This window comes from Mesocricetus auratus, unplaced genomic scaffold, assembly GCF_017639785.1.
Source record: "Mesocricetus auratus isolate SY011 unplaced genomic scaffold, BCM_Maur_2.0 Super-Scaffold_4256, whole genome shotgun sequence".
In the NCBI taxonomy this organism is placed as follows: domain Eukaryota; kingdom Metazoa; phylum Chordata; class Mammalia; order Rodentia; family Cricetidae; genus Mesocricetus; species Mesocricetus auratus.
In genome coordinates this window covers 95,344,930-95,356,369 of record NW_024429182.1, presented here as the reverse complement: position 1 = coordinate 95,356,369, position 11,440 = coordinate 95,344,930, and the positions used below count along the sequence as shown (strand labels likewise).

At 37.1% G+C, this 11,440-nt stretch overlaps 1 pseudogene; it reads left to right on the top strand.

Annotated features, from left to right (window-relative positions):
- Nucleotides 1-1,262: 1,262 nt before the first annotated feature.
- On the top strand, nt 1,263-7,655 carry LOC106021459 (annotated as a pseudogene).
- The last annotated feature ends 3,785 nt before the right edge of the window (nt 7,656-11,440 follow it).

The window sequence follows — 11,440 nt, the reverse complement described above, 5'->3', positions numbered from 1 at the left end:
TCCCTCTGTTTTCATCCCGTCTCCTCATTCTCTTACCACCTTCCCCTCCAGTTTGCCCTGTAGATATCATGTAATTTCTCTTCCTAAGTGACCCATGTGTCCTTCTTAGAATCCTCCTTGTTAACTAGCTTTTCTGGGTTGTAGTCTGGTTATCCTTTGCTTTATTATAACACCAAACCCAGTAGATTCTGTGTGGCAAGTTCCACACACTGAGGTGATGACATCAAAAGAAGGAGGTCTCTTGGAAACAGTTGAGAAAACTCTTGGTTGGAGAAAAATATTGGGCTGTGATTCTTGCAGCAATTTATGTTTGTTCTTCTATTCCTTTTTCATATTAACAAAATGTTCCTGAAATCCTACGTAGACATTTCAAGCAAGAGAAATAGATAAGAAACCATCCCCTGCTATGAGGTCACTAGACATGACCTCATCTCCTGAAAAACCAGCGCTTTCAAATCATTCATGTCATTCACATAAGTACAAATAGCAAAAACATTTCCCAATAATAAAATTTCATTCGGCTGTACATGTGTCATCAAGATATTTTCTTTGTTGATTTAAGCTCATCAAGGAAAATGAATCTCCAATATATATGTATATATATACAATATTTTAATACTTTTTTGCCTAAAGAATGTGAGGGCCTGTTTAAGTTGTTACGTCTTTGTATAGGACTCATCATAAATGTATCAGAAGCTTCTGGATTGTCATGTTGCAGGATATTAAATCACACCCCAAGTATCTTTGGTTCAGAGGGTGGAGCCAGCAACAAGTTGACTGGAACTAGCAATAGAGACTCCAGAGGAACCAGGAATATGGATAGAGAGATGAATTGGAAATAATAGGGTGTGGACTTGGACTTTTGTGTTTCTTTTTTTGGGGCAAGTGGAGAGAAATGTCCCTTGCTGGGTCTCTGCAAAAAAAAGAAAGTTCAGCTGGTTGCTTCTTGGCCGCTCTAATATAGCAGATTTTCACTCCCACATCTGACTTCTGAGTCTTTGTTGGTAATAGAACAACAGAGACTTAGTTTAAAACTACATGTAGTGGCCACATCAGAACTGGATGGGGGACCAGAAGTCTCTCCAGGCCCAGGCCTGAGGGCTGGTGGGGTGTTGACTATGGGTCATGGGGGTGCTAACTAAAGTATCAGCAGAATCATGTGCAGTTGTCAACCAGACAGAAAAACATCATTGTCCCTTCTTCATAATGAATCACTGACTACAAATCCTCTTCTAGGAGATCTGAGCAACCTTCCCAAAAAGATGAAGCAGTGTCTAAACCATAATTTGGATATCATCTACTCGCTGTCCTCTGAAGTGGTCCTTTTCAGGGCAGTGTAAGCTATCTCCTCAGCAAGTACAGCTGGAGGAGCTCAGGAGTGTTTGTTCTTGATCACTTCAAGCAGGGACCCTGTACTTCAGCTGCTCCTTATACACTAACTGTATTACAGTACCTCCAAGGTCTTGTGATTGTTGTGTGTGTCTACTTTCCATGGTATGAGGATGCTTAAGGAAGAGCTGCTACCACAATGATTGTGATGTCTTTATGACTGAGCACAGTTCCTGGTATTGAATAGGACACATTCCATCTTGTTAAATAGTACATATCCCATATTATTGAATAGACCATACCCTATCTTATTGAGTAACTAAGTGATACTGATTTTCACTTCTTGAGTATCATCTCCTGGCTCTGAGTGGGTGAAGATTAATGGTCATTTCCTTGAGCTAATAATAAGTCTAAATTCTTATCTATAAATTACTAAAATAAAACAATTTGTATATATACATAAAACAAATGAAATAAATAAACATGAAAATACAATTCTAGGATTATTAGTTTATTTTATCATATGAAATATATAAATAAGTGAGCGAGAAGATAAATAAATACTATTATTTGTGTTTTCCTAGACACTAAATCTTAGAAAGAGGAAGAAATGTAGCCTGTACTTAAAGAGATGATTGGAGAGTGGTATGGTTGGACACGGATGCTCATGATATTGTAATACATGTGAGCCTCTCTAAATCTAGTATCCCATTCAGTCTTTACATCAAACCATTATTTCTGGTGTAAAATTTTGAAAAATGAAATCAAAGATCCACCAATTTCTTAACATATGTTATGAACATATTATATGAGAATAATATGCTATTTGAATTTGCGCTTTGCCAATTATGTCCTAATTTCCATTCCATCTTAGTTAATATACTAAAATTACTTAAGTTGAAAAGAAGTTGTATCCTATTGCTGTATAGATAAATATTGATGTTGCTATGAGCTTCAACTGTATTATTAACAAGTTACATATTGTCTTTAAGAGCTATGTTAGTCAGCACACACCACTTCATCATAATTGCTGATTAATACAGGTCAAATGATGTTGTTGGTAGTACAACTTACCAAGGAATGCTCACTCTGGATCAGTAAGACATAGGCATAAAATAAATTTCTGCCTAGGAAGACCAGGAGCAAACAGCTAAGACATGGACTGGACTTTAGTGTTTTGAGAGGGTATAAAAGAGAGAGTAGATATTTTTAAAACACACACACACATACACACACTCAGTCAGAGAGAGAGAGAGAGAGGAGAGAGACTGAGAAAGACAGAGAGACAGACAGACACACATGAGAAAGAGATCGAGATCTCTTACAACATTATAGGCACTTTACATTCAAGTGTTGTTGCTTTCTAATCAGTCTGTAATGCTTTTTTGTGTGAATTTAAAAACATGTATTTATCTATGGCCTTCAGTCTAGTCATGAAAAGGAGATATTACTTTAATGATGCGTGATAGACTTGGCAATATCCTACATTAATCTAAAATATAATAAGTTTCCTATTAGACATGTCTATGATCAGGATGCTCCAGTGTATTGAATTCCAATTACTGTGACTGATAAAGAAGAAATTGCAGATCCTTTAAAATAAACTTGTCATTATTAAGAGGAGACTGTCTTAAATTTTTACTATTAACAAGAATTAAAACTCGGTAGGGTTTTTCCTAGATGGGGCCTTGAGTTTTTGTGCTTCTCTGTTTTTAATTATATAAGAATATCTTTGAAGCAGGTGCTACTATTTATGCTTCTGCTAATTAGGAAGGAATAACAGGCACAAAACTGCAACTCCAGCCTGTGTCTCTCTTGCTTCTGCTGAAGACTCAGTACTTCTCGACGCTGCTTCCATTATAATTGCTTCTCGTTCTTAGACGTCACTAGTGTTCTTGCCCAGAAGTTTTTCTTCCAATAACTTGAAACTATAAAGCCATCTCACTTACCATGTCTTCCAATAATGAAGCTTTTCTTGGTAACTCTAGTGTAGCAACTGTGATTCTGTTTTAACAATCTGAACTCTGTATTTGGTGATGTCTGCCTTCCTGTCTTTCTTAGGCAAACAAATTTTGTCCTTTTGTAGATGAACTCCTCTAACTTCCAATACCTACATTATGCATGGCTGTGCATACAGCTATCATTTTGTCTAGCTGGGCATGAGTTCTTGAGGTGATCTCTCTGCACAGATGAAGGGAATATAGCTCACATCAAGGAACCGCTAAGAGGAATTTCTTCTTTATTTGGTTCCCATAGTGGTTTTTCTAACTTCAAGTTAAATTATTAGTCACACAGCTCAAGGCAAGGTCTATTCTTTTCATCTTATGTTTGTGTTTGATTTTGTTCTGAGCAATTTCTATACTAAAATTTTTAAGCTTCTGCTATAGTCATTCTTATTTACATACCTCTTTGAGTTGTAGTTCTTGGAACATTATTGTTTTAAGTATGCCACAGACTTTACAGCCATATTCTAAGACAATGTGCTGTTATGACCACTTATCACTCAACCAAACAGCAAACCAAATGGAGTTAGTGCAGAGTTTTCTCAACCTGGTGTTCCAGATCTGGCAACTACTCTTATCTACACATTGCAGTTGACTGGAGCTGACTCTGGGATTTTCTCTCATGGGACACCTATTACATCAGCTCTATTACTATCTATAGACAAATGCTTTCTTTTACTAATACAATAGGACAGAGTATAGGGAAATAAAAGCCAAGACCACTTAATTTCATCAAAGGAGGCAAAAGCATTGGGTGGAAAAAATGTAGCCTATTTAACAAATGGTGCAGGCATAACTGGTTTTCTACCTGTAGAAGAATGAAATTAAATTTGTATTTTCTGTTTGTATAAAAATCAGTTGCAAATGGATTAAAGACTTTAATTTAACACCAGAAACACTGAAACTTCTAGTAGAATGAAATATGCAGCAGGGAATAATCTTCAAGACATTGGGGTTGGCAAGAACTTTCTAAACAGATCAATAGTAGCACAAGAGCTAACCCCAAGTATCAAAAGAAGTAACCACCTGAAAATGAAGTTTCTGCACAATGCCGAAACCATTATTAGAGCACGCAACCCATAGAATGGGAAAAGAACTTTACCAGGAACACTTCAAACACTTTGTAATATCCAGAATTTACAAAGAATGGCATCAATTAAATATCAGGACAATAAACACATTAGTCAACAATTGGGCAAATTAATCAAATTGACACTTTTCAAAAACAAAAATAAAAAGAAACACAGATGACTAATAACTATTTTAAAAGTATTCAATATCCATTGCCATTAAAGAAATGCAAACTAAAATGTCTTTGAGGTACCACCTCATCCCAGTCAGAATGACTGCCATCATCAGCAAATGACAATAAATCTCAGACAGGATTTGAGAAAAGCAATAAACATAGGGATGCATATACTTCTGTGATAAGGTGTGAAGTTCCCTGCATATATGCCCAGGAGTGAAATATCTGTGCCATTTGGTAGTTCTATTTTAATTTTTGAGAACCACCCAATCTGATCTCCACAAAGACCATATTAATTTATACCCATCCATCTCTTAAGATCTATAGACAGGTGATGGACACTGGGGAAGGACGAGATAATTTCTTCACTGGTATAGCCACTTGTAAGTTGTCCATATGCCTTTAAACAAATGCTCACCCTTACCTCTGTAAGAAACTTTAATTCAGGTCATTGGGTTATTTAAAATAAAATGACATGAAAGTAGAATTGCTGAGAAGAGAAAGGAGATTAGTAGGAATGGAAAAGTCACTAAAGGGAGTAATAAATGTGGGTGACTAGGATAAAAGTGCAATATATAAATGAATGAAATGTCACAATGAAACTCAGTATTATGTATCAATATACTCTAATAGAAACATAACGCATTCCAACACAATTAATGCGATTTTCCATGATTGCCTACAATAATCTTATATCTGTGGCCTTTTAGCTTATATATAGACATTATCATCAATTCTTCATATTGCTTCATAATTCTCAGTGATTATTCTTTTTTCAGCATAAACTACTATAGGATTGATAAAAGCATTAGAAAGCTATAGTGCAAGCACAAAGAGTGGCTATCAAATTGATTATAAGAAATATAGCATGTCATCCAAGAGGGATACAATTTTGAGGTGTCTGGGTTGAAAGGTTAACAGTTGGGCTGCAAATTACGTGTGCCCCACTGTTTACCAACAACTTTGTGAATTACTAAAAAACACTTTGGACTTGTAAAGTGATTTCAGAAGTATTTGATCCTTGTATATCACTTATTATTTCTTGAATGCTAAAACAAATTGGTAGGAAAGTCCAGTAGTATGGCTTTAAATTGGAATGAAAATATTTCATTAAACCAAGCACTTTGTTATAATTATACTTCCAGACCTATGTGAACATCATGTTTCAAGCTTTGTTTTAATTCCCACTGTTTACCTCTCACACATTTAACTATCATCCAGCTGTTAACCTGTCTCCAGCTCCTGCTGAGACCTGGGTACTGAGGAGTTAGCCCACAGCCTATCATGTTGTTCAGTAATGTCAGGGTCAGGTTTCCCTGGAGACTTCTTGAACTCCCAGAGGTCTACACTCCAGAGCAAACAGAAGAGCCCGATCTAGATACAGTCAAGGACAAAGCACAGGCTCCTGCTCTCATCTTTCAGAGAAGGGAGCTTCTGGTTCTGGTAAGGACAAGGATCCAATTATCCCAATGAAAACTTAAAATTAAGGCTCTTTTAAGTACCTTATATCTGAATAAATAATTATGGGAAGGAAGAGGAAGCCACTTTGGGCTATTCCTGTGTGGGGATATTTGTGTAAGTGTGTTGTGTGGTTGGTAGGTTTATGTAGGTGTGCACATGTGCTTGTGTATATTGCTGTGTGTGTGTATGTGTGTGTGTGTGTGTGTGTGTGTGTGTGTGTGTGTATGTTTGTGTGTGTCAGATGCTCTGATGGTTAAGCAGTAAGGTTAATGACCAGGCTATTTTTACCAATATTATGACATCCATAGCATCTCATTTGCTTGATAATATATCAAATAAAAGTAACCCTTATGGTCAGTGAAAACAACAGCTATCTGGTTAGTCTAATACTATGGTAGATAATTTTTCCACAACTTACCTCTTAAGGATAAGACATTATACTGGATGATTTTTCCATAGTCTTATTAATAGGCAATCTTTGTTGCTCTCGCATGTTTATCACTTCTTTGACTGGTCTTGATTTATTTACTTTATCTGCCTGATCTGAGCCTCATTTTATATCAGTAAATTTTATCAGATCTCTGTACATTCTTATGTTATAGATATTTGTGAAGAATCAAACATACATCTGAATTTATAACATTACAACTATATTTTAAATATTAACATTGTTTATACACATTAATTACTCGAATTTGCTTTCTAGCAGTTATTGTTTTCCAAACTATTTTCAGTGATCTATGAGCATTTTTTTCGAGACAGGGTTTATCTGTATTGCTTTGGAGGCTGTCCTGGAACTCGCTCTGGAGACCAGGGTGGCCTTGAACTCACAGAGATCCTCCTGCCTCTACCTCCCAAGTGCTGGGATTAAAGGTGTGTGCCACCAATGCATTTTATGGACTATTATTTCAGACTTTTTCTGTGAAATTCAGGGATTTGTTGTAAAAGCTAACATGGAAATTTCTTAAGGTTGTATGGGGAAAGTAGTGTGTAGGATACTGTGTTTCTAATAATGTATTTGGACGGCTTTCTTGCCATTAACAATCCATTAAGATACATTTTTATCTTCCCTGGCAGCAGAGTTGCCAAAATGGGGCTAATCTTGGCCTTCAGAAGCACAGTTTTAGTGCTTCCATTCCCTTTCATACTAAGAAGGTTGAAATATTGTCAAAAAGAATACCCTCTTTCATTCATACTGTCTTCATCAGGATATCATGAAATTGGCCTGCTCTGATAACAAGGTCAGTTTCATCTATGGCTTCTTTGTGGCTCTCTGTACCATACTGGACTTTTCAGTGATTGTTATATCTTAGCTACTGATCTTGAAGACAGTATTCATCATCACATCTCTGGGAGAAAGGCTCAAGGCCCTCAATACCTGCATCTCCCACATCTTTTCTGAACTCATCTTTTATGTACCCATCATCACTCTGGCTGCCATACATCACTTTTTCAAGCACAAAAGACCCTTAGTTGTAATCTTTATTGCAGATATATTCTTGTTGGTGCCACCCCTGATGAACCCCATTGTGTACTGCATAAAGACTCAACAAATCTGTGAAAAGGTCTTGGGAAAGTTGGCTAACTTATGTGTGAGACAGGACTTGATTATATAAGTAATGCATTATCTGCCAGTAGATACTTACTGGTATCTGCTGTGCTCAATGTCATGGTGATTATTACCTAGTGAGGGACTGGGGTGAGACACTGAAATTCTGTGAAATATAGAATTTGGATTTGAGAATATTCTAAATAAGGGTAAAGAAAACAAATGAGAGATATGGTATGACTTAGAGAGGCTTAACTAACTTTTTAAAAGGAATGTAAATAAAAATGTTTATGTGACTGAGCAGTCTTTAAAGAATTGATAAGTTTGAGTAGACATATATCTTTCAATTAATATTTATGAAATGTTTCTGCGATGCATAAGGTTTATACCATTTAAGGAAAGCAAATTAGCAGAGCACATAGTAGTAATTTGACAAACACTGAGTGAAAGTTTTGGATGAAATAAAAGAATGGGTTTAGGAATATCTGAAAATATTGAACTTTAGATTTATTTGAAAGTCCTTTGGGCTGACAGGCAACAAGATAAACAATCTGGAGAGACAAAGAGACTATTTAACATTCCTGTTGTGAAGTGATAATTCTAGGATGGGTAGAGAGAAAACAAAAGTATGTAGTTTTTGTTGTTTGTTCTCATTTTGTTGTTGTAAAATAGCCATGTAGTTTTTATGAAGTTCACACATTCCTGAAAATAACTAAGAAATAGTTTAAAACCCTATGGTGCTACTGTTTCGTCTTTTTTTTTTAATCAGAGTGTTTGTACATTTCAAATGAAATGTAGCTCTTAAAATTAGATTACTATGGGTCAAAGAATTTGTTACCAATATGCATTCTCACCAAAATTTATTTATTAACATTTTTTCATGATTATAATAACTATTTTAAGGAATAGTTAAAAGGTTGAGTTTATACTTGAAAGTTCATTTGGAAGGAAAGCTAAGTGTAAGGTTGTCATGAAATTTTTTTGAGGGTGCTGAGGCCACATTTTTTCTGTGAACCCATACAAACTTTGCAAAGATACTAGAGTTTTAAATAATGGGTCTAAATTATTTTTGAGGCTTTTTCTCAAGTGACTGTCAAGCCCAGCTCCCTCTCCCTCCACTCCTCTCCTGCCCCCCAACCACTCCCCCACACCATTCACCAGGGAGTGTGAGGCCCTCTATGGGGGATCTCCAGAGTCTGTCATTTTGCATAGGGCAAGGCCTAGGCCCTCCCCCAAGAGTCCAGGCTGAGAGAGGGTTCCTCATTGTGGGATGAGCACCCAAAGTCCATTTGTTTGCCAGGAATAAATACTGATCTACAACCCAAGACCCCATATATTGCCTAGGCCTTCTCACTGATACCCACATTCAGGGATTCTGGATCAGTCCCATGCTGGCCTCCCAGCCATCAGTCTGGGGTCCAAGAGCTCCCCCTTGTTCATGTTAGCTGTTTCTGTGGCATAAACTAGCCCAGTCCTGACCCCTTTGCTCAACAGTCCTCCCTCTCTGTCATTGGATTCCAGTAGTTCAGTCTAGTGTTTAGCTGTGGGTGTCTGCCTCTGCTTCCATTAGTCACTGGATGAAGGTTCTGTTTCCCAGACTCGCTGGCAGTGGGAGTGTAGGCTGGCACTCCCCTGATCCATGTCTAAAATCTATATACGAGTGAATACACACCATGTTTGTCTTTTTGTGACAGGGTTACCTCACTCAGGGTAGTTTCTTCTAGTTCTATCCATTTGCCTGCAAATTTCAGGATTCCATTTTTTTTCTGCTGAGTAGTTAGTACTCCATTGTGTAATACTCCATTGTGTAAATGTACCACATCTTCCCTATACATTCTTCAGTTGTGGGGCATCTAGGTTGCTTCCAGGTTCTGGCTATTACAAATAATGCTGCTATGAACATAGTGAAACAGATGTCTTTGTATGAATGTGCATTTTGGGGTATATGCCTAAGAGTGGAATTGATGTGTCTTGTGGTAGACTTATTACCATGTTCCTGAGAAATCTCCATACTGATTTCCAAAGTGGCTGTACAAGTTGGCACTCCCACCAGCAGTGAAGGATTGTTCCCCTTTCTCCCCATCCTCTCCAGCATAAACTGTCATTGGTATTTTTGATTTTAGCCATTCTGACAGGAGTAAGATGGTATCTCAGAGTTGTTTTGATTTGCATTGCTCAGATGGCTAGGGATGTTGAGCACTTTCTTAAGTGTCTCTCAGCCATTTTAGACTCCCCTAATGATAATTCTCTATTTAGGTCTGTACCCCAATTTTAATTGGACCCTTTGGTGTTTTGGAGACTTGTTTCTTGAGTTCTTTGTAAATATTGGCGATTAGCACTCTGTCAGATGTGGGGTTAATGAATATCTTTTCCCAATCTGTGGGTTGCCTTTTTGTCTTGCTGACTGTGACCTTTGCCTTACAGAAGCTTCTCAGTTTCAGGAGGTCCCATTTATTAATTGTCGCTTTCAGTGTCTGAGCTACTGGTGTTATGTTCAGGAAGTGACATCCTGTACCAATTTGTTCAACGGTACTTCCCACTTTCTCTTCTAAGAGGTTTAGTGTGGCTGGATTTATGTTGAGGTCTTTGAGCCATTTGGACTTAAGTTTTGTGCATGGCGATATACATGGATCTATCTGCAGTCTTCTACATGCCAGAATCCAGTTATGCCAGCACCATTTGTTGAAGATGCTTTCTTTTTTCCATTGTATAATTTTAGCTTTTTTGTCAAAGATCAGGTGTTTGTAAGTGTATGCATTAATATCAGGGTGTTCAATTCTGTTCCATTTGTCTACTTGTCTATTTTTGTGCCAATACCAAGTTATTTTCAGGAATATAGCTCTATAATAGAGCTTGAAGTCAGGGATGCTGATGCCTCCGGACGTTGCATTGTTGAACAGGGTTGTTTTGGCTATCCTGGGTTTTTTGTTTTCCCATATAAAGTTGATTAATTGTTCTTCCAAGGTCTGTGAAGAATTGTGCTGGGGATTGCATTGAATCTGTAGATTGCTTTTGGCAAGATTGCCATTTTGCTATGTTGATATTACCTATTCAAGAACATGGGATATCTTTCCATTTTCTGGTGTCTTTAATTTTTTTCTTTAAAGACTCAAAGTTTGTGTGATACAGTTCATTTACTTGTTTGGTTAGTGTGACCCCAAGGTGTTTTATTGGTTAGTGTGACCCCAAGGTGTTTTATGTTGTTTTTGGCAATTATAAAGGGTGATGTTTCTCTGATTTCTTTCTCAGCCCTTTTTGTCGTCTGTTTAAAGTAGGGCTACTGATTTTTGTAAGTTGATCTTGTATCCTGCCACTTTGCTGAAGGTATTTATCAGATGTAAGAGTTCCCTGGTAGAGTTCATTTGGTCACTTATGTAAATTATCATATCATCTGCAAATAGTGAAAGTATGACCTCTTCCTTTTCAATTTGTATCCCCTTGATCTCCTTTTGTTGTCTTATTGCTCTAGCTGGAACTTCAAGTACAATATTGAAGAGGTATGGAGAGAATGGACAGCCTTGTCTTGTTCCTGATTTTAAAGGAATTACATTGAGTTTCTGTCCATTTAGCTTGATGTTGGCTGTTGGTTTGCTGTATATAGCTTTTATTGTGTTTAGGTATGTTCTTGTTATCCCAGATCTCTCTAGGACCTTTATCATGAAGGGGTGTTAGATTTTGTCAAAGACTTTTTCAGCCTCTAGTGAGATTATCATGCAATTTTTGTTTCTCAGCTTGTTTGTATGGTGGATTACATTGATGGATTTTCATATGTTGAACCATCCCTGCATCCTTGGTATGAAACCTACTTGATCATGGTGGATGAGTTTTCTGATGTGTTCTTGGATCTAATTT